This window comes from Clarias gariepinus, chromosome 15 (genome assembly GCF_024256425.1).
Source record: "Clarias gariepinus isolate MV-2021 ecotype Netherlands chromosome 15, CGAR_prim_01v2, whole genome shotgun sequence".
NCBI lineage: Eukaryota > Metazoa > Chordata > Actinopteri > Siluriformes > Clariidae > Clarias > Clarias gariepinus.
This window is the reverse complement of record NC_071114.1, coordinates 11,513,622-11,529,449: the sequence shown is the minus strand read 5'-3', so window position 1 is coordinate 11,529,449 and position 15,828 is coordinate 11,513,622. Positions and strand designations below refer to the sequence as shown.

Genomic DNA, 15,828 nt, shown 5'->3' with positions numbered 1-15,828 from the left:
CACTTTTAACAATAGACCTTGTCAGCATCTTTCTAAAAAGCTGGATGTAGATTTAAATTCCTAATGAGGGTCTAAAGGAACCAGTAGCAGAGAAAAACTCTAACATGCGGGGGGAAAAATCTTGAGGAGAACCAGAATTCTGTTCACTTCATATAATGCATAAGTATTATTTCAAATAAGGCCATTTATAAGTTTAGATCACATATTACTTCTTCATGTGTAAGTGCTCTATCCCAGTCAGGGTAGTTACAGAGCTGATATTTTACACAGAACACAGGATATACTGTAGTAGAATATGCTTATAATACTGTAGTTTTAGTAGATAATACCAGCAATAGATTTTTTTTTTTAAATCATACTTGAAAGCATTAGGATGGACATGAGGTTGGGTTTATTTATTTTTTTGTTTAAAATGTCTCATCTTGATTACTTTCCTTCATACTTATTATGGCCTTAAATATTATAATATTTGATATCTAGCCATGAATGTCTATATTTTTTAAAGCTGAACAAGAGAAAATAAAAAGAAGAACTTCCTTTCTGATAGTGTGGCAGACTCATATGATAACCCTTTACCCTTTTAGAGTAAACTCTCTAGTGTGTACAATGATTAGCATTGCTAATGCAACTCAAGTGTGATAAATCCTTCTTTTCTTGTGTTGTGCCTGCGGCCTGAGCTCAGAAGCCTCGCAGGCAGGCAAGGACACGAGTCACACATGAATAATGTATGAATAAATATTTTCAAGCACACTCCACTGTCCCTGTGCTGCTCTCAGCTTGATTGAGCTATAGTAACAATGTAATGGGTGCTAATACAGTATGTCCATTCCGGGCAGTTAGCACCAGAGCAGGGAGAATAGTGGAACTGTGAGGAGGGTCCTCAAACAGCTGGGAATTTTTACATTTTGGGAAAATTAGAATGGATATTTCTAATGGAGAGAGTAGAAACATATTAAACTGAACCTATAAAAATAAAAATACTCTACTCGATTTGGAGGTGTATTTTTGAGCTCAAATGTGCAAATGGTTGACTCTAGCCATGCTCAATAATTCATTGTTTAAATCCACCTAATCGCACCTGATGCAGCAGTGCTAATGGCGTCACATGAAACCAAATTTGAAGAAGAGATTGAAAACACAAACATGTTGTTAACTGCGAAGGATTTACAGATTTGTACTTTTTAATGTATCTGCAACATAAGTGGGTATCTTAAGCATTTCCGCTAAGAAGCAGTGTCAAATGACCCAAATAAGAATTTTAAGAAAGGGGGAAAAGAGCATTAAGTGAGACAACACGAAGGAAACGCCAGTATTTAATTACAGGAATAATAAACAGAAGACAGTATGTGCACATCTTAGTTTAGAAAAGTGCTGGGGGGGAATTAAGCCTCGCAGGACAATAAACTATGACAATTTTATTTGTTTGTATTAAACAGTATCAAGCAGTTCATACATTGGGGAAATTTATCCAACTCTTTAAATACACAGTTCTAAGTGCACAGTTTTGCTTGAATCTAAGCACTGTGCTGTGTCTTCCTTCCTTTTAATAAGAGCAAAAAGATTACTACATAACATAAGGTCTAAATATTGTTCACACTTTATTGTTTTAAATTAAACTGTTTACAATTGAGATCTATTTGGAAAAACACTTAAACCCTAAGGTCCCAGCATCCTGTAATAAAGCTTCCAGGTATGCAACGGAACACACTTTCCCCTACAGCCACCCAGTTTTTGCCTTAAGCCCGGCTGTCTCCCAGGACAATAGCTTTATTTATGCTAGTTTCTTGAAGCACAGCACATCGCTGGTTTTCTACATGTTACACTTGCCCAAAAAACTCTTTTTTTGTATATTGATGTAGCACACGTACACTCAGTAAGCACTTTACTAGAACCTTCTTCTTCTTTGTCTTTCGGCCTTTCCCTTTCAGGGGTCGTCACAGCGAATCATCTGCCTCCATCTAACCCTATCCTCTGCCTCTTCTTCTCTCCCACCAACTAACTTCATGTCCCTTCTCACTGCATCCATAAATCTCCTCTTTGGTCCTTCTCTAGACCTCCTGCCTGGCAGTTCCAACCTCAGTGTCCTTTTAACGCTATATTCACCATCTCTCCTCTGAACATGTCCAAACCACCTCAATCTGGCCTCTCTGACTTTATCTCCAAAACATCTAACGTGGGTTGTCCCTCTGATAAACTCATTCTTGATCCTATCCATCCTCGTCACTCCCAAGGAGAACCTCAACATCTTCAGCTCTGCTACCTCAACTCTGCCTCCTGGTTTTTCTTCAGTGCCACTGTCTCTAAGCCGTAGAGCATCGCTGGTCTCACCACTGTCCTGTACACCTTTCCTTTCATTCTCGCTGATACTCCTTTATTGCACAACACACCTGACACTTTTCTCCATCTATTCCAACCTGTCTGTACCCGCCTCTTCACCTCCTTTCCACACTCTCCATTGCTCTGGATCGTTGACCCTAAGTACTTACAGTCCTGCACCTTCTTTACCTCTGCTCCCTGAAGCCTCACCGTCCCTCTTGGGTTTCTCTCATTCACACATATGTATTCTGTCTTACTGCGGCTAACCTTTATTCCTCAGTTTTCCATCCGTACCTCCCCCTCTCCAAATTTTCCTCCACTTGTTCCCTGCTCTCACTACTGTACAAAGCACAATGTCATCTGCAAACATCATAGTCGATGGAGACTCCTGTCTAACCTCATCTGTCAACCTGTCCATCACCAAAGCAAACAAAAAAGGGCTTAGAGCCGATCCTTGATGCAGACCCACCTCCACCTGGAACTCTTCTGTCACACCTATAGCACATCTCACCACTGTCTTACAGCTCTCATACATGTCCTGCACCACTCTAACATACTTCTCTGCCACTCCAGACTTCCTCATACAACACCACAGCTCCTCTCTCGGCACCCTGTCGTACGCTTTCTCTAAATCTAGAAAGACACAATGCAACTCTTTATTACCTTCTCTGTACTTCTCCATCAGCATCCTCAAAGCAAATACTGCATCTGATGTATTCTTTCTAGGCATGAAACCATTTTGCTGCTCACAAATGCTCACCTCTGCCCTTATCCTAGCTTCCACTACTTTTTCCCACAGCTTCCCTTTAAGCAATTTCCCTCTGGGATTAATAAAGTTCTTTGAATCTTGAATCTTGAATCTTCATTGTATGGCTCATTAGCTTTATGCCTCTAACATTGCCACAGCTCTGCCTTGTTCTTAAAAAACCGGCACCAATACACTTCTCCTCCATTCCTTTAGAATCCTCTTACTCTCCAAGATCTTGTAAAACAAACTAGTCAGAAACTCTACTGCCACCACTCCCAAGCACTTCCATACCTCCACAGATATGTCATCAGGACCAACAGCCTTTCCACTCTTCATCCTTTTCAACGCCCTTCTTACCTCACTTTTAGTAATAAATAATTACTTTCTGTTCCACACCAGTCACCTCTTCTCTTTCGTTCTCTTTCATTTTCCTCATTCATCAACTTTTCAAAGTACTCCTACCATCTTCCCAATACCCCCCTGGCATCTGTCAGTACATTTCCATCTCTATCTTTAATGATCCTTACCTGCTGCACAACCTTCCCATCTCTATCTCTCTGCCTCGTCAACCTGTACAAATCCACCTCACCCTCCTTACTATCCAATCTAGCATAGTCCTCATATGCTCTTTGTTTGGCCTTTGCCACCTCTACCTTCACCTTACGCTGCAACTCCCTGTACTCCTGTCTACTCTCTTCAGTCCTCTTAGAGTCCCACTTCCTCTTAGCTAGCCCCTTTCCCTGTATACACTCCTGGACTTCCTCGTTCCACCATCAAGTCTCCTTGTCCACTTTTCCCTTACCTGATGATACACCAAGTACCCTCCTACCTGTCTCCCTGATCACATTGGCTGTAGTTGTCCAGTCAACTGATAGCCCCTCCTGACCACCCATAGCCTGTTTCAACTCCTCCCTAAAGACTACACAACATTCTTCCTTTCTCAGCTTCCACCACTTTGGCCTCTGCTCTGCGTTTGTTCCCTTCACCTTCCTCACCACCAGCGTTATTTTACACACCACCATTCTGTGTTGTCTGGCTACACTCTCCCCTACCAACACTTTGCAGTCACTGATCTCTTTCAGGTTACAACGTCGACACAAGATGTAGTCCCCCTGAGTGCTTCTGCCTCCACTCTTATATGTTACCCTATGTTCCTGTCTCTTCTGGAAGAAAGTATTTACTACTGCCATTTCCATCCTCTTTCCAAAGTCCACCACCATCTGTCCTTCTACATTCCTGTCCTGAAGACCAAACCTGCCCATCACATTTTCATCACCTCTGTTCCCTTCCCCAACATGTCCATTGAAGTCTGCACCAATCACCACTCTCTCACCACTAGGGATGCTCTGCATCACTTTATCTAACTCACTCCAGAATGTCTCCTTCTCTTCTAACTCACATCCTACCTGTGGTGCATAACCACTAACAACATTGAACATCATCCCTTCAATATCCAGCTTCAGACTCATCACCCTATCTGATACTCTCTTCACCTCTAGAATGTTCCTTACAAACTCCTCTTTCAGAATAACTTCTACTCCATTTCTTTTCCTATCCACACCATGGTAAAACAATTTAAACCCTGATCCTAAGCTTCTAGCCTTGCTAGAAGCTTAGGTCTCCTTAGTTCCACCTGGTCTCCTGGATGCACAGTATATCCACCTTCCTTCTCTGCATGATATCAACCAACCTTCATCATATGCCTTCCCTATCATGGTCCCAACATTCAAAAGTCCCTACTATCACTCCTAAACTCTTGTCTTTCCTTTTCTCTCTCTGCTTTCGAACACACCTTCCTTAAGTTGTATTAAGCACTTTACTAAAACCACTATACTATTACTGTGTAAGGCCTTACTTTGTTTTTAAAACAACCTCAAGACTTTGTGAATGGATTTCACAAGTTGATGTTCCTTTGAGATTCTGGTAGATGCTGATATGATGCATCACCCACTACCTGATGAATTTATTTTTCATGTGCACTGTCATGCTGTGAATTTCCTCTTCTAACACAACCCAGAAGTGTTCTACTTAATTCAGAATCTGTGATGGGATATCAATTGAAGAACAGTGAACTCATGCACTCGAACGGTTCATGAACCCAGTTTTAGATGACATTTTAATGAGACATGGTGCATTATCATTATGCAGGATGTCATTCAAATTATTAATGGTAAATTGTGTCCATGATGGGATGCACACAGTCTACAACAATACAATCCATGATTGATTAAATTGATTGAATTTTACTTTATTGCACGATTCTGGTATGCCTGAAAATCTAAGCAGGTGATAAGCAGTGATAGAAATACTTAAACCAGCCTGTCTGGTGCTAACGATCATGGTCAAATTTTATGAAATTACATTATTTCTCCATTCTAATGGCTGTTGTGAACATTTACCAAAGCTGCCTGCCTGTATCTGCATGATTTAATGCATTGCACTGGCTGATTAGAGAATTGCAGAGATTAGTAAATGTATAGGTGTTCCTAATAAAATGGTTGGTTAATGTAAATGTCTTAACTGTGTTACCTAAATAGTCCCTTTAAAATAAAAATGTTTTTTCAAGTTCTTAATTTATTAAATACATAAAGTAGTCCAGGTTAAAGCAGTGAGTATTCTGGGAATAAATTAATGAAAATAAGTCCCTGTAAGCATCCCCTCTTTTCCAATAGTGCACACACAACTCATAATTCAGTGTTTAACCCCTGATGCGGTCTTATCTGGCATGACTGAACACCTTGCTCCTTTTTTGCACTATGACAAATGCATCTTGTGCATTATTAGCATACCTTCGATATTATCCTAGGTGCCTGCCTGTTTTCACAGAGTAACAGCTTTGTTATCAAACCAACTGTCATTTACTCACATTCTTTGCCCTTCAGAGAACAGCGGCTATAATGGTGCTTTTGCCGAAACAGGCATCACTGCACGACATGCACCGGGTTAAAAATGAATAAAGAAAGCAGCAAAAGGTAATGAACATGTTTCACAGCACGCACAGGCAGACGCATTATGCTTAATGGCTCAGCTGAGCCTCTAGAGCAAAGCAGCTTTGCAGCATGCTCTTCAAGAGTTGGTAAATATTGTTTCTTTTATGCTGTGTTGTCTGGGTTGGCAGCACAAAGCCATGATCAAGGATTTTTCTTTTCTTTTTTTCTTTTTCGGTTGTCATGACTGGCTTGCTGGTGACATTTGCAATACATCAGATACAACCTTCATGCTCCAGCAAACAAACCTGTACAAGGAAGTCATTCGTGAACACACTGCTACTGTTGTTTTTTCATGAATCTGTACTGGAGTCACTTATTGTACGTACATATTGGTTCTACAGCTTCACCGATCCCACATTTCTGCTTTTCAATACCGGCTCTGTGTAAACCAGCTGATACTGATACTGACATCTGATTCTGTTACCAAGCAAATTCTCTGCAAGCTTCCATTGTTAAGGAAAATTATACATCAGGGGCAAGATGGTGACATGGTCTCTCTTGGTTTTCTGTGTTTGTGTCAGTCAACATATGGCATAAAATATGTCAGTGGATAGGCTCGCAAGATTCTAGATTTAAGATTAATGGATTCAATTGTAAACAAGTAGATTCTTTTTCTGTTACTCAGTGTTGGGCCAGTAAATTCCTTATAAGTATGTAGTTTTTAGTGAAATGTTTTATCAGGCTCGTTCATCTGGTCAGAGATTTCCTAAACACCAGTGCATTGTGGGACAAGTAACAGTAGGTTAAGGAAGGGGAAAAAAATTAAGATTCAATTATTTGTCACATATACAGTACCTTAGAGCACAGTGAAATGACTTGACACTAGAGTATATATTATACAGTTATACATTTCTTTATATTGACATTATTTCCTCTGTATAGCTCTTCAGGCCATCTAAAGGACTTTTCTGGCTCTGGCCAGTTTCAGAGGAACATCTTTTGTTTTTATTTGGCCACACAGTGCCCTATGGATCATTCAAGCTTAAAAAGACATTAAACTTAAGGCATGAACCAGAAAGAAACCGGTTGATGACAGATATTAGGCCAGTGATTAGTATACTGTAGATGCTGAATGCTGAGTGGTTGGAAGAGACGAGAGGGGAAACGAGGTGGCGGCTGAGGTTTCCATTTTTTTAAATTGTCTTGCATTTTGCAGCCTGTCAATTTAGTCTACATAAAGTAATTTAAATTAATATAAAGAGATGAGTGGAGGCTCATGACTTAACACAATATTACAGTCACAACTCACAATTTTTGTAGTCAGTGAGCTGTGTTTAATGTGGGACTTTTCTTTGTTTGCTTGACATGGATGGCTGAACGAGGGAAATCTGTGAAGCTCTTTTGGATTTATTAAACTTTAGAGACTGTTGTGGATGAGAGTCTCGAAAGATCAACAATTTCCAAAATTAAAGGACATGCTGTTGGATTTATTCAAATGAAATTGTAGGTAAGCTTTATTGAATTTACTAAATTATTTATAAAAAGCATTTCCTGTATGATTGTGTCATTGTCCTCTTCATTCAAATGGAAAGAAGAATGGATTTAGTTTTTAAGAAACCAGCAGCTCATATTGTCATTGTTTTCATCATTGTTGGTTATTTGATAAAAATGAGTGTGTAATTTGTGCGTGTGTGAGTGTGTTTTGTCCTTTGGTTCTGTGAGGTGCATTTTAAATAGTTTGTTAGTTCAGTAGTACATGTTTTTGGGTGTCTTTCCAATGTTTTTTTTTTCTTTATTGTTTGTATTTTCAGAGAATATAATTATAGATGATTATCGCAAGCCTTTTATTATCTGAAGTTTTTGTCTTTGCTATTAGCTGTTATTAAAAATGTAGGAATGTGTTGCTGCCTCTTCATTGTATTAGTTAAGGTTAACTAGCTACTGTACACAGCTATAGTCTCTATATTACCAGCAGCTTTTGACGTGGGACGGTTTCCTGCATGATATTCAATGTAGGCTTCGAATGTTGTTAATCAACCAACACCTTTATTATGACATCATAGACAGTTTTATTTGGTTTAAAAGTTATCTTACATGAAATATGATTTACTTATGATTGGATCTCTAAGTGCTGGCAAAACTTGCATGAATTTTAAACAAAGTATCTAGATCTAGAGATTTATCTCCTCACTTGGAGAAGAAAAGGGTCATAGTGTAGTTTCAATGTGCTCTGGCAGCACTTTACCTACATATATACTGTATATAAGGTTGTATATTAATTGTGAAAGATATATTTATTCATACACTTCATTTGATATTGGACAGATATTCTATAGTCAGAGTACAATAGTGGTTTATTAGTATAGTTTTTGGTTTGTTTCATTTTTAAGCTTAGTGAAGGACCAGGTCTGAACGGCAGGTTTGTCATCCAATGAATTATGGCTCTGACAGTTATTTAGTCTCAAATAAACATATTCATCCATCCATCCACCTAGGAATCTCTGGAGTCCAACCAGGGAACATGGAGGCCAGTGGTGACTATTGTATTCTTTCCTATTTGCACGACTGTAGTAGGACCTCTGATCAACATTCACACATGCATTCACACACTATGGGTAATTTGGAAATGCAAATTAGCCTAATTTGCATGTCTTAGGACTGTGGAAGAAAACCAGAGAATACAGAGAAAACCCACCTCGGGTTTCAAGTAAAACATGCAAATTTCATGCACACAAATCTGACGCCGGAATCAAACCCAGGATCTGAAGGTGCGGCCGAATCCGTATCATGCTTTTTTTTTTTCTTTTTTTTTTTACTTTCAAAGGCAGCTGCTAAGTATTTGTTGATATGGTACAGATTACTCTGTAGGAACAAAATCTCAATCTCAAAATCGTAATATGTATATTATTAATGATTATTTGACTCCTTGGTCCTGGAGGAACGTTGTTTCGTTTCACTGTGTACTAACAGTATATGGTTGAAGTGACAATACTTGAACCTTTATAGTGATTGACAGAAGTGGTTAGAGCATCAAAAAATAGTTACTCAAGCAATGCTTCATAAAATGCTTCATAAAAGGAAAAAATATTCGCTCAAATGAAACAAATGTAAATAAATGTAGATGTATTTAATTTAAACACCTGTACAAACATGCAGTTTATAAAACAGGTGTAGAATGAAAGCTTCTGCAGATGCCTATAGTCTGTAGAGTTACAGTACCATAGAGAAGGTCAGAATTTAAATGTATTCATGTAAAAGTGGTCTCACACTGTTTGACTTTATATAATTCTACATTTTACAGTAGTTAAATTATTGTTTAATCAAAAAACAATACTGTTTTCATTTTGTTCTATTAACCCTCTATTATCCTAAATCTCTCTACACACCTGCGTGCAGGATTGTTTATAAAAGCACGTGAACGCTGAACAAGCTGCAGTGGTGTAAAAGTTCATTTCTCTTTACTAATTTACTTGGCTCGAACACAACCTTTTGCACATTGAAGCTGAATGGTCACCTTCTGAAGTGTCATTCACTGAATGTTTGATTATGTGTAATTTTCATTAACCATTTTCATGGCCAAGTACTTAATTATAATTCAGTAGTTCTGACAGGTCTAGTGCTGTTATTGGAAAATAATTGGCTGCAATAAAATATGTTTTGTGTCGGACCACCTCCACCACCCCACAGTTTGTTATTTTCCTATTTCCCTTTAACAGCTTGCCCCATTGTGTTTTATCCTCCACATAACTAACCGTTTTATAACATCAGTCCAGTCAGTCCAGTCCATAAACGCCCCTATAACTCTGACCTTCCCGTCACCCACCACACACGAAACAGTCGAAAATCTTGTGTGAGCTGAGGTCCAGTCTGTCCTGTTGAAAGGGTTGTGAACCCAGATATAGTCTGCAATCTGGCCTCAATACAAGATCTATATCGCATTAATGGAGGAGCTAATGTGGCCTTTGCAGACATAGCCCAGATCGATTCTGTATAATATTTTCGGCTGAGAATTTAATCTAGAACATAAGTTAATCAGATGCTTATTTGATTATTTGTCTACGTTACCTCAGGCCCTCCGCAGTAATGTTACTGAAAGAGGATTATGTACTGCATTAAGTGTCTAGAGAAAGAGAGAGAGAGTGTGTATGGTGCTCTCATTCTGTCAGCAGGGTGTGAACCTGTCCAACACCTTATATCATTCCAGAAACACCAGATATCACCTCAACCGAGCCTACTTCTCCCAAGGGTGCAGGGCAACAAAGGAGTGTGTTCGACATGGAAGATTGACAGACAGTGTGTCAGAGTGTTAGAGTGGCGTTACATTGCTGTGTTTTCAGGTTGTAATTAGTTTGCTTCTGTATTTGCCTCCTGTTCTTTCTCACTAGGTCCATACATTATTCATAGATATTATTCATAGTGTGTGGGTATGTGTAAGCGCGCTGCATGCTCTGTGCTAAAGAAACCCTATTTCTCTTAGGGGACTTGGTGACAGTGCACACCCGCAAGATGTGACATGATTGACAGCTGACAGATTAGCGCATCAATTCTGCAACCACCTACATTAACTGAGCATATAATATATCACATTAACCAGGTGTGCAGTACTTTCACACTACTGAATCAAGAAAAATAGTGTAAAATTTATAAATCATATAAACTTCTTGTATCGTTGTACCTGCGGTATCTTTAGTAGGTCTTTTTGTTAATCAACAAATAGTTGTTTAGAAAGCAACACTATTATCCTGCATCACAAATTCAATCAAAATTATGTTCCTTCAGCTAACAAATCAACTTAATTTGTCCTTCTTCCATATTCATAATGGACACTAATAAGAAATTGTTTTAGCGTCCTATGAAGGCTGAAGGTCTTGTCATTCTCTGGTTGTCCCTTGCCTATCATCCATCTTTGTACCCGGTCATCCAGAACCACCATGATGATTGGTTATGATTGGTGTGTGTCATTACATTAGTCTTTCTCTCTCTCTCTCTCTCTCTATCGCACTGTATTATTCTTTAGCACCAAGTGGTGCTTGGAATCACTTATGATTTAAACTGTAGAAAATTGAAATTATCAGGGCTTGAAGCAAAACATTCAACAACTCAGCAAGTCTTTAATTGAGTGAATTATTGTCTAAAAGTGAACTGCCTATGACACATCACATGAAAAATGTGCCCTGGCTTTGCATTTTGGGAATGAAATACAACTGTGGTACATCTGATGTAGTGTTACTATTTAAAACCAAGTACCAAAATCCTGAATCCAAAGCAAGCACTGTTGTTGATCATTATGTCAAAAATTATCCGCACTCTGGCTATATATTATTTTAAAGACAAAAACATTATTTTTTTTAGCATAATCCCCTTGCTTTTCAATATACTTTGTTCATCTGTCAAAAATTTTAAAATGAGCCATGAAAGCTCTGCTGTCACATCAGAAGTGAATCTTCGTCTTCGTAGAGCTGCTTTCGCGGGACCAAACAGGTGAAAGACGGATGAGGGAGGTCAGGACTATAGGGAGGATGCTTTAACACCTCAAAACCAAGATTTTGCAGAGTGTCAAATGTGTGGGCAGAAGTGTGCGGACATGCATCGTCATGCGAGATCACAATGCCCTTGGATAGCAGTCCTCTGTGTTTAATCCAAAGTTTATGCTTCAACTTCTTAGTAAGCATCTCACTGTAATGATTATATATAGTCATAGGCACAATGCATAGGCATTATAACATTACAGAAGAATATTTGTTTGTTTTTCATATGGAAGCACTAAATGCTAATGTAGAAACTAATGTAGGAACTGCATTAAAACTAATGTAGGCTTCTGTGTTTTGCATAAAAATAAAGAAGCAAGTGTGACAAAGTTACCAGAAGAACCGATATTCTTCAGCAAGCTCGGTAAAGCCGAATAGCTATTTTACTAACAGTACAAACATAATACATAATACGTGATAAAATATGCCTTTACAAACATAACTACATCAAAGAAATTTCCATAAAGAGCACTAAAGAGTAATTAAATAAACACCATCCATTAATATAATTAATCAGCTAAAGCAACCTAATAATTTATTTATCTACAGCATCAATAGAACATACACAGTGACGTGTGTTGTAGGGGGTTATCATGCCATTGTTGGTAAAGCCGTTTTTGTTTTTGCCTTCATGAAGCATTGAACACAAAGTGATGACTCCCTGGTGACAGAAGATTCTGTTCTCGCCAATCCCACTGCATTAGGGATTCTTTCTCAGTATCATTTCAGGTCAATATCTGTCAGAAGCATTTGAGCACGAGTTTAAAAACAGCTGAGACCCATTTATTATTCAGAGGGTAGCACTGAATGGCACAGTCCAGAGAGAGCTGTGAGGAGTTGTCACATGAAATGGATTGATGTCCCAGGACTTGACCTGTGTGCTTATTATTGGGTTCAGATTGGGTGAAAGCTCTAGCAGTGCCTAGCCATAGAAGAGAAAGTGCAACATTTTGGAAGTAATGCTTTATAAAATATACAGGAAAGTCACTGGAATCATCAATCTGTGCTAGGGGGGAAAAGTTATTTACAAAGGTTAATATTTTAAATTTAGAAATGTTTCAGGAGAAAAACAAATCATATTAGAGTGAACAGAGAAGACAGGCATAAGATCTAGGCAACACAGTAGGGAGGTGGCTAGGGTTGACTATGAAACCTTGTTCTTACATTGTTTACCTGTGCTATTGATCCCATTCTGTTTATATAGGCATTGGGTATTACAGTTTGTAGAGCAATTGTATTGCCCCTGCATGTATTGTTCCCAACCTGTATGAAAATGATCTAATATTATTTGAAAACAATCGACACCATGTCAGTCAAGACTCATTCTATATGATGAATTTTCCCTCTTTCTGTTGCATCATCTTAGTAAAAGACTACTCGTCTACTTTTGGTTTGAAACATTGTTTACTTTTACTGAACAATTGAAAAGGGAAGGAAAAAAAATATATACAGTCAATTACAAAACTATATCTTTATTCAAATGATGTATGTTTAGGGTATTTAGATCCATATCTGTGGCCTCCTAAGAAAGGAAAATATGCTGTTGTTTAGCAAAATTCAAGATGCTGTCAGCCTTTACAAAACGTCCCTGGATCACTAGCCACAATGCAAATATTCAAGAGGATATTTCATGATATTATGTTTAATTTTGGTTTGATCCCAACACAGTATTCTTGTTCCAATGATACTTGATTAAGTTGCCTCTGTGGAACCGGATTCAATTGTTCTGTGAGTTTTGAATCATTAAATTATGATTGTGATGATTATTTTTCCATGCAGATTTTTTACCAGTAAACATTTTAACAAACCAAGATAATCAAAATTAATATAGAAAATGCTTCTCATAGCCTGTCTAAATAAGCATCATATACTGTAGAAGTGTACAGGCCAAGTAAGTTTAAGCTTTATGGGGAGAAGTGGGCAAAACATTTTTAAATGCTTATTTGTCATCACCACCATGAACCATAACTCCTGCTATATAGAGGTACTGGCATTTAAATTTCCTATCACTGAGAGATTGCAGACCTGTTTCAGTTTGCAATTGCATCTGTACACAAAGCAAAAAGCCTTTACGCAGAGCCCTGCCCCTATTTCTCATACCTCATGTTTGAGATGAATTGGTACACTGACTGCTCACCTCAGGCCTTCACGCACAACATCAGTGCTGACCTCAGTAATGCTGTTGTGGCTGGGCATGCAAATCCCCATGTTTACATTTTAAAACCTAGTGAAAAGGCTTTCCAGACAAGTAGAGGTTATCATATATAGCAAATGATGTGCTGGTCAAATCTTTTGGCTATATATTGTACTTCAAGTCTGTTGCCTTAAAATTACCTTACACATAATGAAGCCAAATGACTGACTTTATAAGGGGGGCTCTTAAGTAACTAGTACACAGTTCTGTTTTTAGGATAGAGCCTAATTTACTGCCTTGATTTACAAAAAATCAGAGACAGACACAACACGAGTGAGCTACTTAGCCTCAGTCTCAGCGTATGCCATTAGGAGAGATTGTCAGTGTGAAACTACACAGTCTAAGAGGAAATTATGTAGATGAGTGTGGTGCAGTGAGATTCCCCAAAGCTGATCTCAGCAGAAGGTAATTCAGCAGGACAGTCTGTTATGTACCAGGAAAGAGCCTGAAACAACAAAAGAAAAAGACACGAGTAATGAGTGAGTGATGATCACTGTTAAAATGGAAAGCTTACAAGCCATGTTTTTGTCCTTTGGAATAAAAAAACAAAAAAAAAGTAACAACAACAATAAATTATTATTTTGCATTCATTTGTGTTTAATAGCCTCTTTATCCTGATCAGCTAAACCTAATGCTGGGTAAAGGACAGAGATACACTAGTGCATTGAAGCATATCTTATCCTAGTGGTAGGTGGGTGCCAATCCGCCCACCTACCACTTTGGGGAGAAGAGATGAAAATGAAATACTTAGAGGACACACACATGCAGTTATTTATTTACAGTAAAGGGTTTGATTTGATTTTAAACAGACTAATTTACCAGACTTTTATGAAACTAAGAATAAAGCTGAACAGGTTCTTGCTCACAAGATCAATAATCTTGGGTTTTTTACTCATCCATTAATTAACTTGTCAGATCTGTTGCCAGTCAGATAACGCGATAAATTATGGCTTTAACCCAAATGTCATTATCTGTAACTGCGTAGTGTATTAAATATTCCTATCTCAATCTGTATTCAGTGTTTTTGTCCGTTTTGTTTGTTAGAATGTTCTGAACAAATTTAAATATGAATTAATTAAATTAATGTGAAATTTTGAAGACATTTCAAAATTACAGATAAACCTTGGATTGAGATCGTAGTTCATTCCAGAAGCGTGCTTGTATATCAAAGCACTTGTATAACAAAGCACTCGTAGAAAGTTCCTTAGGAAACTCAGACGATTCATTCCACAACCCAAAAATATTAATATAAAATAATTAATGCAAAATATAAAAGTTAAAACATTTATGAAGGTAAAATAAAACAAATTAATCTGCATTTTACCTTTGAAAAGAATCCAGACAGAGCAGTGTTTCCATTAGTGTGTGTGTGTGCGCGCATGTGCGTGTTCTGTATGTGTGAAAGCAAGAGGAGAGGAGGAGGGAGGGGGCTACTGGGTAGGATGAGTTTCACATACAAACACACATATACTGCTTTGTCAGGAAACTTCTTTAACAAGGAACCTCTCTTATGACTTGGTTAGTGTGCTCTGACCAAGAACTCGATGGTCACTCTGAAAGAGCTCCAGTGTTTCTCTGTGAAGAGAGGAGAATCTTCCAGAAGAACAACTATTTCTGCAGCACTTCACCAATCAGGTCTGCATGGTAGAGTGGCCAGATGGAAGCCACGCCTCAGTAAAAGGCACATGACAGCCACCAAAAGAGTTTGCCAAAAAGCACCTGAAGGACTCTCAGACCATGAGAAACAATTTTTTTTTTTTTTATTAAAGCACCTTTGGCACCAATTACAGCCTCGAGTCTTTTTAAGTATGATGCTACAAAATGTTTTTTCTTCCAAAAGGTTCTCCTCTCTTCACAGAGAAACACTTGGGCTCTTTTAGACTAACCATCGGGTTCTTGGTCCCCTCCCTAACTAAGACCCTTCCCCCCTGATCGGTCACTTTGGCCAAGCGTCCCGCTCTAGGAAGAGTCCTGGTGGTTCCTAACTGCTTCCATTTATGAATAATGGAGGCCCCTGTCCTCATCTGGACCTTTAATGCTGCAGAAATGTTTCTATTCTCTTCTCCAGATCTGTGCCTTGATTCAATCCTGTCTCAGGGGTCTACAAGCAAA

At 38.4% G+C, this 15,828-nt stretch overlaps 1 protein-coding gene across 1 annotated transcript in view; it reads left to right on the top strand.

The window, feature by feature from the left end:
• Positions 1–15,828, top strand: part of si:ch211-51h4.2 (uncharacterized) — a 134,764-nt gene that overhangs the window by 102,612 nt on the left and 16,324 nt on the right. The window lies entirely within an intron of this gene.